The sequence below is a fragment of the Pinus tabuliformis genome, chromosome 3_2 (genome assembly GCF_031772625.1).
Source record: "Pinus tabuliformis cultivar Carrire ecotype Pingquan chromosome 3_2, CPIR1, whole genome shotgun sequence".
Classification (NCBI taxonomy): Eukaryota; Viridiplantae; Streptophyta; class Pinopsida; order Pinales; family Pinaceae; genus Pinus; species Pinus tabuliformis.
In genome coordinates, this window is record NC_142302.1 from 1,214,729,427 (window position 1) to 1,214,747,993 (window position 18,567).

Sequence of the window (18,567 nt, forward strand, 5' to 3'; positions counted from 1 at the left end):
GTGGTATACTTGGATGACATCCTGATCTTCAGCCAGAGTTGTGAAGAGCACCTCCATCACGTTCGACAGGTTCTCCAAACACTGCAGCAACATAAGTTATGTGCCAATTTGGAGAAATGCACTCTTGGTATGACCCAGGTTTAGTATCTGGGATACATTATTGATGAACAGGGGGTGCATGTGGATCCATCCAAGATCCAAGTCATTTGAGATTGGCCATCTCCAACCACTCTGACAGAGCTCCGCAGATTTCTAGGTCTTGCCAACTTCTACCACAAGTTTGTGTTGGGATTTTCTCATATCACTTGGCCCTTGAGTCAAGTCACCAAGGGAGGAGCAACCACAAAATTCTTTTGGTCTGAATCTCAACAAAGGGCATTCACAGAGTTGAAATATCGCCTCTACACGGCACCCGTGCTCGCATTACCAGACTTGCAACAACCATTTGAGGTCAAGATAGATGCCTCTAACTATGCTATTGGGGCAGTCCTTACTCAACACAGGCATCGAGTGGCATATCACAGTGAGACACTTTCAGACATAGTCTGGAAGTATCCCAATTATGACAAGGAGATGTATTCCATTGTGCAGGCCTGCTAACAATGGAAGCATTACATTTTGGGGAAGGAAACGGTCATCCACACATACCACCGACCCTTGAAGTTCATACAAACCCAAAGGAAATTGCACAATGATCGCCATCAGAAGTGGTCCACATACCTGCAACAGTTCCATTTGAATATCAATTATAAGAAGGGTAGCACCGATAATGTTGCAGATTGCCTCAGTCGACCATCAATCATGGCGTTAACCATTGTGCTCAACTCTTGTGGGCATGAGACTTCTGATTGGCCACTTCTGCAGAAAAGCGACCCAGAATTCGGCCACACATACCAGACACTCTTGGAGGATCAACATGTTCCAGATTTTCACCTCTAAGATGCCTTGTTATGCCACCTGGGTCACCTTTGTGTTCCTTCAAGCGAGCGTGCCAAGATGATTTGGGAAGCACACTACAGTCGGGCTGCTGGACATTTTGGGGTCAACAAAACAGTGGAAGTACTGTAGAAGTATATCTATTGGCCGAATCTTCGACATGATGTCGGGAAGTACATTAGATCATGCACTGCTTGTGCCATTGCCAAACTGACCATCAAGAAGCAAGGCCTCTATACCCTGCTACCTACCGTTAGTCAACCTTGGGAATCCATCTCCATGGATTACATGTCAGGTCTTCCTTCCACTAAGCATGGAAGTGACTATGCTTTTGTGGTCGTCAACAGGTTCTCGAAGATGGCCATTATGGCCGTCTGCAAGAAGAATATCATAGCAGAAGCCACTGCTAAACTCTTCTTTGAACGAGTGCGGGTACATTTTTGGATCCCACAGTCTATCATCTTAGATCAGGACAACAGGTTCCTCAGTACATTTTGGTCTAGTCTCTGGTCGATGGTCGGCACCAAACTCACTAAGTCCATAGCTTTCCATCCTCAAACTGATGGCCAGACAGAGGTTGTCAATAGGATGATCGTACACATTCTTCACATGTACAACTCAAAGAATCCACGCACATGGGATGAGATCCTCCCCTATGTTCAACATAGCCACAACCGGACTCTCCACAGCTCGACTGGCCACATCCCTTTTTAGGTGGGCTTGGGATTCCAGCCATTATTTCCCATTGATGTGGCCATGCCAGTTGCAACTACTCACGCAGATTAGACTCATGTCCAGTCTGAAACAGATAAGGCAAACAACTTCATTGATCACATCCAACATATTCACCAGTAGTTCCATGACATTTTGGAGAAATCAAATGCCAAGTACAAGTAGTGACATGATCAACATCGGGTGCCACATAAGTTTCAGGTGGGCAACAAAGACTGGTTGCATTTGCAGAAGGAACGCCTTACCGGAGCCTATCGGAAACTTAGACCACTCCGATATGGTCCTTACAACATTACTAAGGCTGTGGGAGACAATGCATTTGAGCTCAGCATTCCCCCATTCCTTGGCTTGCACCCAGTCTTCAATGTGGACCGCCTTCAGCCATACTTTCCACCATTACTAGACACATTCGACATTGCAGAACAACTCACACCCACAGAGTTAAATCTAGATTGCATGGAACAAGCTGCAACTGATCAGATCATGGACACACATATCAAGCACACTCGCCAGCAGAATATCCAATTGTATCGAGTTGTCAAAGCAGGCCAACTCCTTCACCAGGGAAAGTGGCTCACTAGGGACCAAGTTCAGCATAAGTTTCCTCATCTCATGGAGGAACTCAATGCAATGGGGACCATTGCTTCCTAAGGGGGAGGAATGATCCAAGTGGATATTGGGGGCCACCTACCAAATCTACTTGGACCCCCACCATTGTTTCTTTCAGCTTTTTAGTTTCCTTAATTGTAGCATAGTTTAATATTTTTAGCAGTTTTTCAGGTCCTAAACTTCCAGAGCCTTTTTGAGGCCCTAAACGACGTCTTTTTGGAAAACTGGGAGCAACATGGGTCCATGGACTGATTTTTTTCTTCTCAAAGTTATATTTCTCAGATAGATCTTTCTAACGAGATACTGTGTGTGTCAAACAAAGATCGTATGCCAAAGTTACGACCCCAGGAAGTTGATGTACCAATTTACCCAAATGGGGCCCATAGTTTTGTGTTTCATCTTCTAGGGTTAGGTTTTTGGATGTTTAGGGGTTTTCATTGTTTTTCAACAATAAATAGGCCTTCGAGCCTCATTGTAACACAGTTCAGAGGCATGTAGCTACCACATCTCTTCTCAAAGATAAGCTACCATCGCCCTAGCTGGTTTATTTCCATTTCAATTTGTAAGCATATTTCATTATTTTACATTAATGAAATGAAGTATTATTTCCATTGCATCTTTGTGTATATGGTTATCTCTGTATTTTGTTGCGTTCTTGTTTAAATCCGGATCAAGCAGAATCAAAGTTATCATCAAAATTGACCCTCACAACAATAAGAAAGAAGTCCAATCCTTCATTGGGAGAAAATATTTCCTCAGGATATTTATTCATAATTTAGTAGAAATCCTAAGATCCATCATAAATATGTTAAAAAAGGATACTGAAATAAAATAGAACTCTGAAGCCAAAAAATCTTTGAGCAAAGTAAAACTAGCTCTAACAACTGCTCTTGTATTGGTTAGTCTTGATTTCACCAAAGTTTTTATGTTGTTTTCTTTTCCATATGATCATACTATTGTAGAAGTTTTATTACATAAGAACAATGAAGGGCATGAACAGCCAATAGATTTCTTTAGTAGGGCTTTAAGGGATGCTTCATTGAAATACAATATAATGGAGAAATAGGCTTTTAACTTTATAAAAGCACTAAAGGACTTTAGATTTTAGATTTTACACTCCCATATAATTGCATGTGTCCCTAATTCTATTGTAAAAGATATTTTGACACAAATTCATCTTGATGACAAAAGGGGAAAATAGATTGTTGTTATGTTGGAATACGATCTTGAAATCAAGCCTACCAAGATGATCAAAGCTTATGGATTGGAAAAATTAATGGCATAATCTAATTTCCATGCACTTGATATAAAATTCGTAGTTGAATTGGATGAATAGGAAGATCTTGCGACTCTACCGGTGTCAAAATATTTTGCTACCTCTCCATGGTATGAAGACATTGTCTTTGTGTTGCAAAATTCACAAGCTCCTCTAGGTTTGACTAAAACTAAATCCAGTTTTCTTAAATTAAAGGATGTGATATTTTGTATTTTGGATAATAATGTATATTGGAAAGATACAGGTGGAATTTTACTTAACTGTGTGCTAAAAGATGAAGCAAATCAAGTTATGCAGGAATTGCATGAAGGATATTGTAGAGGAAACTTATATTGGAAGACAACAACAAACAATATACTAAGGGCTAGGTTCTATTGGCCCACCTTGTTTGCAGATATCCATAGGAAAGTCACCACATGTCATCAATCTAAAATATTTGAAGGAAAAAGAAAATTGTTACCCCTACCCTTGAAGCCCATATCAGTTGAAATACATTTCAAACAATGGGGTTTGGATTTCATTGGAGAAATACATCCCAGATCCTAATCCCAACATAAGTGGATTCTTATAGCGACTAATTATTTCAAAAAATGGATTGAAGTTGTACCTACAAGACAAGCCACAAATGCAGTAATCATTAAATTCATGGAAGGTAACATTCTTGCTATATTTGGATGCCCAAATAAGATTATTACTGATAATGTTGCTGCATTCAAATCAAAGAATATGGTGGAATTTTTCAACGAGTATAAAATAATATTGGGTCACTCGATGACATATTATCCATAGGGAAATGAGCTAGTAGAGTCTTCAAATAATAGTTTGGTTAATATCATTAATAAATTACTGCAGGATAATAAAAATTCCTGGCAAAATAAATCAATCAATGCTTTGTGGGAAGACAAGATTAGTACCAAAAGGTATATTGATATGTCTCCATTCCAATTAGTTTATGGGATAGATGTTGTTTTCCACTAATCTATAGGAACTCTTGTTCTCAAATTACTGCAGGAGTCACAAACTGAGCCCAATGATTCACAAAGGAGGATAAACCATACCATACAACTACAACAATCAAGAGAAGAAGTTTACAATAAAACCCAAGTCATCCAAGAGAACATCAAAAAGATTTATGAACGAAAAGCTAAAGCTGATGATTTTCAATTATAAGACATAGTACTATAGTGGGATTCAAGAAACAAGGATAAAAGTAAACATGGTCAGTTTGATAATATGTGTAAGGGACCATATGAAATCGATGCTTATAGAGGAAAGAATGCATTCTTCCTAAAAGACGTGCTTGGAGAACAACTATCTGGTCGACATCTAAATGGTAGAATGATCAAACATTACTTTCCTCAAGAGTATATCATTTTCCACTGTAATCATTGTGAATACCATTATGTTTTTCTACATTCAGTGTGGGTGGCTTACATAAGAAGTTAAAGCCCTAGGTGAAGGCCATGAGTTTTGATGAGTTTCTTCCATATCTATAACAATAACATATCAATTCAGATGCAAGATAAAGGCTGAAGATAATGGACCAAGGCTACTGATCCACTACATTCTTGAAACCTTAGAAGGAGCATGTTGTCCCCAGTTGGAGCCACTATTAGTGTCCTAATTCATAGGATCAAATAATGATTGGATATTATCTTTTAGTTGATAGAAATTGTAAATAATATTTTATTTTGCAAATGATTTATAATATATATATAGATATATATATGATGAAAAAGGGGATTAAAAATAATGTATATGAGACAATAAAAATAGAATAAAAAGAAAAAAAATAATAACACCCCCTCCCCTCCCAAAAGAAAAAAATGTGTGCAAGTGAGCAAGCCTAAATGCCACTGAAAAACAAAAAATGCCCGAAAGTTAATTTAGAAAATTTTCAAACATAGTGTACAGCTTGTTTAAATGTCACATAGAAATAGTCTCCCTAAGTTTGATCATACTATTTAATCATGCTTAAACTGAGTTAAATAAGGTTGTTTAGGTTAGTGAATAAATCAACCATCCAATTTAATCTTGGTTGAAATTAATTAGGTAGATTAGAGAAACATTAACCAAAGTGTTTAAGCTTGGTTAAATTTGATAAATAAGTATTAGAGTAGAAGTTGCACAACCTTAGAAAAAATAAGAAGGCTTGCAAATAAAAATGTGCCTTTAGAATAGATTAATCATGTTTAGGGTAAATTAATTAGGTTTAGAATAATTAATTGTGCTATCTAATCACGCTTAACGATTTGTAATAAGGTGTTTGGCACTAAAGCTTCAGTTTCATGATAAAGTCGAAAACGGCAAAATATTTTGTCGTCTTGTGATATGGTGGGCGGATATTTCACCGACCACGATCTACCCCACCTGGATCAATCGCAGGGGATCAATTTCAAACACCTCAACTCATTCTGTCATAATCAGAAAGGGGGGGTCTGAAAAGAATTTTCATTTTCACATGCACCACACTATGTGGTGAGCACTCAGGATTTGAAACACCCCCTGCTCAATACCTATTACCACATAAAACCCCCTGATGAAAACTACTCCATCTCCCACCAACGTTGTAAATGCCCATCACCTCACTGCTCCCCACCACGACTCCACTCCCCCTCCATTCCTATCATGCCACATGCCCTCCTTACTTCCTCACACCATTTACCTTCCCTTTTGCAAGATGTCATTTCCTTATCCGTTACACCCTATCCATTACATCATTACTATTTTCTCTCCAATGTGCACCATATCGCAACAGACCCTCTCCATAGTGGTCACACACAATGGGAATTGCCCAATTTCTTCTAAAAGCCTCCCAGTTGTCTAGTGTGTTCCCATTTACGCTTCCTGTTTACTTCAGAGAACAGGTACAAAACCCCCATCTCCCTACCAAATTTCTCTATCATCCACTGTAGATTCTAGATCACATTTTCCCAGCTAGGTACCTATTATGGAAAGCGATTTTTTTTAGCAAAGCAATCAAATTTTTCCTAGTAACAACCACTGTCTCTTCACCTATCATTATGATAGTTTTTAAAAAAGATGGTACCTGAAGGAAAGTCAAAACATACCAATGAAAACCCAATGACCCCTCCTGATATTGATCTAGATCATTTGCCCCTGGCTGACCAACAATATAAAATCCTAGAGACTAATTGTGAGTTCGACTTGTTCGAATTGCACAATTCCCTCAAACAAACCTTTCTAGACCAAAGTGATGAAATCAACCTATGGTAATCCCTCTTGCCACTATTCATGTGTACCGAGACCCACAATTTCATTTATTTGGTTCTATAGCGCCAGGTCAGGTATATCCCCAACCAAAGAGCCATTGTGGACTAGAATGGAGGCATTATGTTTACTATAATCCCAGAGTCAATTAACAAAATACTTCAACTCCCCCACAACGATTATTTGAGCCCTTTCTCTGTAGGTTCCCTCACAGAACCTACAGAGAAAAGCTAACCTTATCTGGAAGTGCCAAAATATTTGAAATTTTCTTTGCTAGAGGATGTCTAGCTTCTAAAGAAGAATCCACCATATCTAGCCTACATGTTTCCAGAAAATACCAAGAAAATTTTCTCCTTAGTATCTTGTATCGTAGGGTCTCAATCAGATCAATGGGTGGATGAACCTATCTTAGGCTTTCTATCCATTTTTTCCATAGAAGAAAAACCTTTTGTAATGTTTAATTTCATTCAATTCCTTGTAGACATCATTGATGAGCACTTTCTCAAGATTACCACAGAAGGAATGTTTAAACATGCATCAGTGCTAGTTTATATGTTTCTATTTTTCCATACAGAAAGATTCCCAATGGATTTACAAATGCTAGATGAACAAGACAATCCACAACTAGTTATCCCGTGGACCCCTTTGGTGTGACATAGTTCGAATAATCTCAGTTTCAGTGACTTCATAGACCAGTTTATTTATACAGGTTCATGCCTTCTTAACAAAAATGTGGAACCTAGAATAGGTTCTGAGATACAAAGAACTTTACACCTCAGTGAACAAGTTAAAATGGAAGTCTGGTACTTGTACTCAACTACATAGAAATTAGGGTGTATGGATGTGAGTTGCCACCATACAAATTGCCAAAATATGTTCCTATGAGAATTTTCTCATCAGAATATATAAGGCAAATGATCAACATGGATGACTTACACTTTGTTTAAACAAAAAATAAGGCATCATTAAAGATCAAGACACGGGTGGGGCCATTCATATGCAATAACACAATAGTAGGTAAAGAGGCAGATGCACTTCTCAGACAGATGAATTTCCAATTAAGTTTTACTTTGTCATATAACCCCTTTGGCATCATTTCTGGTTCAAGAGTGGAAAAGAAGACCACTCCTTACACTCACACTCCTAGGCCAGAGATTGAAAAATTCCTTTACCAGGATCAGTGGGAGGATAACACTTTGTAACAAGTTGAAGAATAGGTTTTGTCTACAACTACTTCACAAACTCCAATACGTTAGGAGAAGCATGACAAAAGGCCAAGAGAAGAAAAGTCCCCTACAGTAATAGAAATTGGAGCCAAGGAATTTCTCATATATACAAAAAAGAAGAAAGCTAATCCAAAACCAGTTTTCATGCAGGATGATGAAGGAGAGACTATTATAGTTTCCATAGGTCCACAAGTTTCTACATGATCAAAAAACCTATTTGCAGGTACAAGATAAGAAGAAATTTTTGTAGGCTCTCCATCTTCTTTAGCCTCACAAGATCCTCCAAATTCAACACAGACAACAGACTTGGATCAAGGCCAAACAGAGCCAAATATTTTTGATAAGTATAAATCAAAAAAGCAGAAGAATGAGATGCTAAAGCTCAGCACATATACTCAATTCTGGAAGCAAACTAATTCTTCCGAACATAGGCTTCTATCAACCTTTGATACTGAACAAGGAAGAATGCAAATGCCTTTTCTACAGGCATAGGTTCCATTCCCAAAATCACCAACGGACTACAAGAAGACAATATTCTCCTTTGACACCAATCAAGTCCATATGATTTATCATATGCATATGCACAAATAGACTGGGGAGATGTTATACTCCACTCTGACTAATACTGCCATGACATATTCAAAACCGCATACCTCCTTTAGCAACATACAATCACAGTTAAAGTTGGAGAAGAACTCATATTTGGCAAAGGATACCAAAATTAAGTCATGAGAGAACTTAGTCATTCAACTAGGTTATGCCCCGAGTGATGTAAAGGCAGTAGAGGAGATTGTAAGGAAAAAGAATGCAGATATAACATCGTTGAGGAAGAACCTCAAGTTGCCATATATAGAGGATCCATAGCCCAAGGAAATGGGAGAACTAGAAAAGAAAAAGGAATACATGTTCAACATAATAATTGAACAAAATCTCCACATCAAAGAAATGGAGGTGGAACTAGAAAAATTGTTCAAGGAGAAAGAGCAGTCCTCATAGTTGGATATACTTCCACTAACTGCATTACCTATTTCAGTTGCAGGGACGATAGAAGCTTCTACATCGATAATAGCACCAACACCAACCATAGATTCTTGCCCAAATTGGTTAAAGACATGTGGGCGATGTCTATTCAGGGAAACAAAAGTGAGAAGTTAAAATATCAGCTAAATAATTTACAGGATCAGAAATTGAACATAAACAACTCCTATGTAGCAGGGTTACAAAAATCTCACAGACTTTCTCAAAGAATAGATTTTTTATAGAGTGAGTTAGTAATGGATCAAAATTTAGCACAGGCCAAAGAAAACATATGGGTGCATATTAATCAGGCCATAACAGAAATTTGGCTATCAACTTAGATCATCTTTGAGCAGGAGGAGTTGATGCAAAGATCAAAAACAGTGACAAAAGAGTTAAGAGAAACGTTGGGAGACAAGCCAACTGAAGCAGTAGCCTTGATAAAAGTTTGGAATTCTAAAACCAAGGAAGAACTATAGGAGCTTCATATTGCAGATAGAAAAAAAACCATTATGGAGATAATGAAAGTTTTATAGAAGAGGAAGCTCATGATACAACTAGAAAATAAGTTTCAGTTTGTAGAAATTGTTGTTTAAAGGTTTCATACCAATTTCAATTTGCTAAATTAGAGAGGGCTACCAGGGATGGTAACAATGAATGACAGATTGATCAGTTTGAGTGACTACAATGACAATTTTTTTACTATTTCCGAAGATAAATCTAGTTTTGTGGGGGTAAAAGGAATTACTATAGGGAAAGATTTCCTAGAGGCTTTAGAGTTTGATTTGATCATTAAACATGAGATCAAACACATTTTCATCAACAAGGCTACATTTGAGAAATATACCGAAGTTGATGAAACATATAGAGAGCTAATAACACTTTCTGTCCCTAATGAAGATAGACGGGATCACTTGTGTGAATTACTTGAGTGAAACATCTTTCATCTCAGACAATGAGGAAACACCTTTTTGGGACTAGTCTTCAACAATCATCCTTGACAATAGTGTCAGCAGCTCGAGTACTTTCGAATTACTAAATTTTTGTACTATTTATGTAATCCGTTTTAGATATTTCAGGATTCTATCTTGATATTTTGACATCAAGATATTATGTAATGATTTTTCCATAAGTACTTCATAATTCGGAGTAGTAGAGGTTGATGTTTATGTAAAGAAAGGGACAATGATGTAAAGTTGTTCCACAAAGTTCTAGTGGACACATTTCAGTAATATAGAAGCTTTTTCAGGATTCCTGTGTCAGATTTTTGGTGAAGTAATATTCTCTTTTGTTATAGTGTTTTCCTCTCTTTGTAATTTCAGAAATGTTTTCTAACCTATTTGTTCAAATAAAATTATGAGCTTGAATTTGTTTAAGTAAACTCAGTTCTGTTGTTTGACCAATTCCAATTTTTTCAACTGAAGTTAAGAAATAGAATTCTTAATTTCTCTCTTCTTAATGGACACTTAATCATTTCTTATTTTACTATATCATCAAACATATAATATCCAATAAATATGCCTACCTTGTCCAGTTAGATATGTTTGTAAATGCTGAAATAAATCCATTCAAAGTATGTTACCTCCATTGACCAATGGTGTACTATTACATTATCAACCAAACAACCAAACCAAATCTAAAACCAAATTATTGAACTTTCATAACTAGCCTAATATCTCAATACAAACAAATCTAAGTCTAAAAGAGAGATCCCTCTCTAAAGTTGGCAGGGCTAGATCCCAACTTCCAAAGTGGTTTTGTGGTTACCTTTGTATTTCTTTCATAGTCTTAGGAAATACAAAGAGCTAACAGTGTGCATGTTACTCTTAGCTATTGACTCATTCATCATTCATACACCTCTGTGGTACAATATCAGAGCCTGATATTTTATAAATTTATTAAGGTGGTATATTACAAAATTGTGATATTCGAATATTGGCCTTTAGCCCCTTTTTCTTATCATCTTATTATTTTTACACCATAGGACCGAGTGCTCTGAACAACCGCATAGCACTTAGGTTCTAAAACCTTGAGGATCCTATCAGGGGTATATCTCCTTGTGTTTTTTCTCTGTGCCCTTTATTCTTTGAGTTCCATGACAAAACACCAACAATCATCGGAAGCTTCCTATATCAAAACTTTCTTCGAACTGCAATTATAGAGGAGTTACAAAAACTTCATCCTTTGAAATATAATTCCCACGTGGCATCTCCAGAGCAGTTAGGTGCTAAGCCTTTCTCTATGCCCTTAGTTCTTTGGTCTCCATAACTAAATTCCAATCAACATCAAAGCTCCCTCATATAGAAATTTTCTCAAAGTGCAATTATGGAGAAGTTACGAAAACTCCATCCTCCGAAATAAACTTCCCACATGGCATCCCCATAACACTTAGGCGCTAAGAATTTCTCTACAAAGATAGTTCTTTGGGATCCATAACTAGGCACTAATCAACATCATATCTTGTTGCTATCAGAACTTTCTCAAAGTGAAACTATGGAGGAGATACAAAATCTCCGACCTCTGATATGCTCCCAATATGACATCATGATCTTTTCATACACCCCATGTGGCATCTCCTTAGTGGTGACACCTCTAACCATGATTTTTCCCATTAGGCCACTCAATAATGCTAAATATAACTATGATGTTTCCTCCATACATTCATGTCATATTGATGGCATATGCCATCGTCAGCTCCTGAGGACCAATAAACAACTACCGTGTGTTCTTTTGATGAGAGCAAAAGGGTCCCTCGATCCTTAGTTTTGTAAATAACTTCTCCATGCAACCCTTGACGATTTTAAAAAGGATTCATTTCTAGGTTTTAACCCCATACAAAAATTACTTGCATACGAATTCTAAAACACAGAAAATAAACAATGCAAGAGCATAACACATATACACAAAGATTTTCCCGTGGATCCCAAAACCGAGACTACCAGATTGATTTTTCGTTATGTTCCTTTCAATGTTACAATACATATTTATATATGCCAAAGCATCCAATACCATGGACCCAAAACCATCGTGTCCAAAACCATGTGTGAAAACCATGCACAAAACCATAGGTAGGTCCGCCCAACTTAATATAGGGTCCAAAAAAAAATTTCCCCATGGCGCTGCCCTGAACCCTGTAGAGGGGGTCTACTCACCCCCCTCAAATCCCCTATGACCCCCTCTCTGAACAATCGACACAATGAAGGGGGGGCTCCGCCCCTCCTCTAACTGACCAATTAACTAAATAGGCTAGTCATGGAAATAATATAACACAACCCAACATTATCCCACTGGTTTTTTTCCTTCCATAGGGGGCCATAGGAGAGCTTAGTCATTTATCCATCCCTACAATGCCCATTTTTTCTCTACACCAAGAGAACTTCTCTAAGCTCACAGATTTTGTCAATGCATCTGCAGTATTCTTCAAAGAGTCCACCTTTACTAGAAACACCTTTTTATCTTCTATCATATCCCTCACAAAGTGATATTGAACATCAATGTGCTTTGTCTTTGAATGATAAGCAAGGTTCTTTGCCAAGAAAATTGCACTTTGGCTGTTAGAGTCTATCCTTATAGCTCCATGTACTAACCCCATACTTGAACATAATCTCTGCAACCAAACTGCTTCCTTGCTTGCATGAGTGGATGCCATTTATTCTGCCTCTATAGTTGATAGTTTCACTATAGATTGTTTCTTACTCATCCAACTAACTGCACCTCCAAATAGGTTAAACACATACCCACTTGTAGATCTTTTCTTATCCAGATCTCCAACCCAGTCTACATCAACAAAGACGCGAATATCCAACACTTTGTCCAACCCTAGTCTTCCTTGGTAGCACAAGCCATAATCACTAGTGCCATGCAAATACTTGAAAACCCGCTTCATTGTTGTCCAGTGATCCTTCCCTGGTTTTGACATAAACCTGGTCAATACTCCCACTACATTTGTAATGTCTGGTCTAGTGCAAACCATCGCATACATCAGGCTACCAACTGCACTTGCATAAGGAACACGGGAAATGTCCTCTTCCTCTTCTTGTGCCTTGGGACATTGTTCAGTAGATAACTTTACACCTACATGAATAGGAACCTTCACCAGTTTACTATCTTGCATATTAAACCTCTACAATATTGTCTCAACATACTTCCTCTGGTTTAACCAGAGCTTCCTCTTTGCCTGATCTCTTTTAATTTCCATGCCCAAAATATAGTTTGCAGCACCAATATCCTTCATGTCGAATTTAGAGGACAATTGGGTCTTCAAATCCTGGATAATTTCATTGTCATTTCCAACCAGCAACATATCATCCACATACAAGACCAAATAAATAACACGGTCACCAATTAATTTAAAATACACACAGTGATCTGTTTTGCTTCTGGTGAAGCCAAGTCCTCGTATAAATGTATCAAATTTCTGATACCACATCATTGGTGACTTTTTTAACCCATAGAGAGACTTCTTTAACTTGCATACTAGTTCTTTCTTACCCTTCACCGTAAAACCTTCAGGTTGCTTCATGTAGATCTCCTCTTCCAGATCCCCGTGAAGAAATGTTGTCTTCACATCCATCTGTTCTACCTCAAAATCAAAAGGAGCAGCAATAGATAAAAGTAATCTAATAGAAGCTACCTGAACAATAGGAGAAAAAAATATCACCAAAATCAATTACCGGCACCTAGGAATAACCTTTTGCTACCAACTAAGCTTTGTATTTCTCCACTTTTTCTTCTGCATTTGTTTTCTTCTTGAACACCCATTTGCTGCCAATGGGTTTCCTTCCATCCGGCAACTCAAGCAAATCCCGGGCCTCATTTTTGTGCAAAGATGCCATTTCATCAACTATTGCCTATTTCCGGAGTTTTCCATCCTCTGAATCTACTGCTTCCTTCATAGTTCTAGGATCATCATCAGTAATAGAGCAAGCAAAATTTAAACAGAAAGCATATGGAATATACCTTTCTGACTGCCTTCTTTCTCAAACTGGTCTTCTCACACATGGTTTTTGTGGCTCTTCATCTTTTGATTCCTCTTCTACTGTAGAGTTTGATTCTTCCACCTTTAGCTCAAACTCTATCTTCTTAGATTCCTTTGGTTGGACTTCATGTTTAATAACATCTTTAACCTCTCTGAACACCACATCTTGACTTTACACAACCTTCCTTGTTACTAGGTTCCAAAGCTTATAACCCTTTAAACCATCCTTATACCCAATAAAGATGCACCTTTCAGATTTACTATCGAATTTTGTTCTTTTCTCCTTTGGAACATGTACATATGCATCACATCCAAATACCCTCAGATGTGAAAGAGAGGGTTTCTTACCAGTCCATACCTCTTGTGGAGTCTTATCCTCCAACATTGAGGAAGGTGACGTGTTGACTAGGTAACATGCTGTCTCCACCACATCTGCCTAGAATTCTTGTCCTAACCCGACACCACTGAGCATGCTTCTTGCGCTTTCCATCAACATCTTGTTCATTCTTTCTGCAACTCCATTTTTCTCAGGTGTGTATGGAGTAGTCTTCTGCCATGATATGCCACACTTCTTATAGAATTGTTCAAATTCCTTGCTGCAAAAATCTCCACCGTTATTTGACCTCAACACCTTTATCTTCTTCTCTGTTTAGTTTTTCACCAGAGCCTTAAATTCTTGAAACCTGTCAAAGACTTCAAATTTCTTCTTAAGGAAATATATCCATGTATTCCTTGAGAATTCATCTATAAATGATACACAGTACACATACTTACCTAGTGATGGAACCATCACAAGTCCAAACACATCACTGTGCACAAGCTCTAATATCTATTTCACCCTCTTACCACCATAGGGGAAACTCACCCGATTCTGCTTCCCATATGCACAATTTTCATAGAAATCGAAATGCAGAGAGCTATTACTCATACCTTCTACCATACCTTTACCATGAAGTATTCAAAGGCCCTTCTCTCCAATATGTCCAAACCTTTGATGCCACATCATGGTCTTCTCTCTAGAGACCACTAGATTTTCTGCTCTACTTTCAGGAACCACAGGACTGTTGCACCCATCAACAACAGTGCTACCTTGTAGCTTGTACATCATTCTAATCTGAGCTCCCCACTTTAATACTAGTTCTCCACGGACCATCTTGCAGGTCTCCTTCTTGAACATTGTTTTTACACTTGCATCATCTAGCTTGCTTACGAAAATCAGATTTCTAGACAATGTAGGACTATGTAGAACAACCAGAAGTGTTCTAACCCATCCACCTTGCAACTTCAACTTTACTTTTCTGTGACCAATGATTCTAGCCTTCCTATTAACCCCCAAGAAGACATCACCACCATCATATTTCTCATACTCATAGAACCACTCTCTATGGGGTGTGAAGTGAAAGGATGAGTCAATCAACCATGCCTCATGATCTACATGTGTCCTTGAAGAAGCCAAGTACACATCCCCACCTTCATCTGAGGTGATTTTCACATCTACAGAAGGAGCAGTACCAGATCCCTTTCCTTTGTCAGGAGCTTTACATTTACAATCCCTTTTGTAGTGCCCTTCCTTTCTGCATTTATAGCACACCATCTTTACAGGTTTTCCTGGAGATTTAGATCTCCCTCTAGATTTATATCTCCCACTCGATGACTTATTTCTGTTTCTGTTCTCGGACCGTCCTTGTATAGACAAGGCATCACCATTCTGGCTCTCCACATTTTTCTGTCTCATCTCCTCCATCAGCAAGGATGAGACTATTTCATCAAACTGCAAGGCAGTTCCATTGCTACCTATTGCAATAACCAGACTATCCCATGAATCTGGTAGAGAACACGACAAACTGATGCACTTATCTTCATCTGAAATTTTAATATCAATAGATAATAACTGACTTACCATAGTGTTAAATGCGTTCATATGCTCTGTCACTGAGTCTCCATAGTTCATCCTCAGGTTATATAACTTTTTTTGTAGCAACAGTTTATTCACTAGAGACTTAGATTGGTACAAAGTCCCTAACTTGTCCCACAAATCCTTAGCCATAGCTTCCCCTAATACATTGAGCAATACTGAACCTGAGACACGCAATTGTATTGTGCTCTTTGCCTTCTAATCCAACTTCTTCCATTCTTCATCGGACACTCCCATTGGTTTAGTACTTGGATCTAGCGCGATCCACTGATCTTTATCCACCAACAGATCCTCCATCTTGAGTTTCCACAACTCAAAACTATGACCATTAAATTTCTCGATCTCTATCTTTCCACTACTTGCCATCTTCTTTCACCACTAGAATCGATCCCATATATCTTCCACTGAACAAGGTCTACCACAGGCCTGAGCGAAACCCCTTAGCAACAAAGGCATCCCCTTGAAGCCAAAATATCTCTAATACCAAATGTAGGTTTTAACCCTGTACAGAAATTACTTGCATACGAATTCTAAAACACAGAAAATAAACAATGCAAGAGCATAACACATAAAACACATATACACAGAGATTTTCCCCTTGATCCCAAAACCAGGACTACCATATTGATTTTTCATTACTTCCTTTCAATGTTACAATACATATTTATACATGCCCAAGCATCAAATACCGTGGACCAAAAACCATAGCATCCAAAACCATCTGTGAAAACCATGCACAAAACCATAGGTTAGTCCACCCAACCTAATATAGGGTCCAAAAAAAAAATTCCCCAGGGCGCTGCCCCAGACGCCATAGAGGGGGCTACCCACCCCCCTCAAACCCCCTATGACCTGCCCGCTATGTAATCGGTGTAACGAAGGGGGGGCTTGGCCCCCATTCTAACCCCCCGGTTAACTACGTAGGCTAGTCATGGAAATAATATAACACAACCCAACATCATTAACAAGAAGTTTCGAAATACTAAAATTTTGAAGTTCCGAAGTTCAGGAATATGACATTTGGAAAGATTCTGATTGACTGAAAATCTGATATTCGGCCTGCTTCTGACTAACTAAGACTCCAACCCTCTCAGACTCTGATCCTTTGAAGTTCCAGGGTTCTAAAATTTGGGGATCCTGATATTCATCCTGTTGTTGATATACTAACCTTCCGATGTCCCAAAATTTTGACCTTCCGAGCTCCCTAAATTTTGCCTGCTTCTCGGATCCGAAATTTTAAAATTCCTAGGATCTGAAATTCTTACCTTCCAACATCCCAAGATTTTTTCCCTCCGATGTCCCAAAATTTAGCCTACTTCCTGATTATTAAATTCCAAAATTCAACCTACTTCATTGTTCCAAAATTCAGGCTACTCCTCAGGGCTTCAAGATCCTTACTTCTTATATCAATAACTTTTGTTCCTAAGATCCATTTATGGACTTCCACAAACCATTGGAAATCTCTTTCCAAGCACTAAGAAACTGTGCTAACTCCACGATAATCTAAATTGATATCTTGAGGCAGAATCTCCTCAAAATTATGGGAATTCCAACCAGCATAGAAATCATTTTATGGCTTCTCCAATAAGTCTTCTACTATGACCATTCTCTACAAGAGACTACAACAACCATGGGATTCCCACTGAGCTTGATACAACAAGCACATCAATGCTAGTGTCTGCTACCATCCCAACTAGCCTAGTTGACATCAATGTTATCTTACCTAACATCATTCTAGCACATGCATCCATGCTAGTCTCATTGTCATCAATGCCAACACACTTTCTAACTATCAGGAAATGTGAACTGGCCAACTTGATATCCTAGCATGACTGTGTTAGAAAATTATATATTACGGAGCAATGGAACACATAAAATATTGCAGAAATATAAACACAGAAAACGCACAAAACAAGAGAGACACAGATATACGTGGTTCACCCAGTTTGGGCTACGTCCACCCCGAACAACCAGTCCTTCCTTTCTATTATCCAGCAAAATGAAGAGATACAACCTACAGCAAATCCGCTGTAATATCCTCTGTTTTCTCTCACAGTCTCACCTCTCTGTTTCTCGCTCACAGAATACACACACATCACACAGCCTCAAATACAATACCCTCATACAAATAGAGGGGTTTCCTTCTAGGGCAAAAAAACCCTAAACTAAACATAAGTTCTACCGTCAGATCATCCGCTGCCCCCCCTGGACCCCCCCTGCAGCGAACATTTTACGGGCGACGTTGCCGCCCCCATTTTGAACTGGGGTCCTATGTGGCGATACCTTTGAATATAGAAGATAATCAGGCTCCACACCCAACAGACTGTTGACAAAAATTCCAATAGACTTTCTTACACTAGCCAAAAAGACAATGCCAAATGTCCACAATGTGCATATAGACTTTCTGAAAAGAGAAACTAAATAATAATGTACAAGGGGTAATTGCCTTGAGACAAATCTTTTGCAATGTGGAACTACAAAAGGGTAACCACTTTCCACACAACCGTAGGCTCAACTATGTTGCATTATTTCACGTAACTTGACACCCTCAAGCTAGATATTGATACCTTGATGGAAAACCTCAATTTATGGATTTATCACAAAATTTATAAAATAGATTTAATGCGGAAAGTGAAGGCAACTTTCT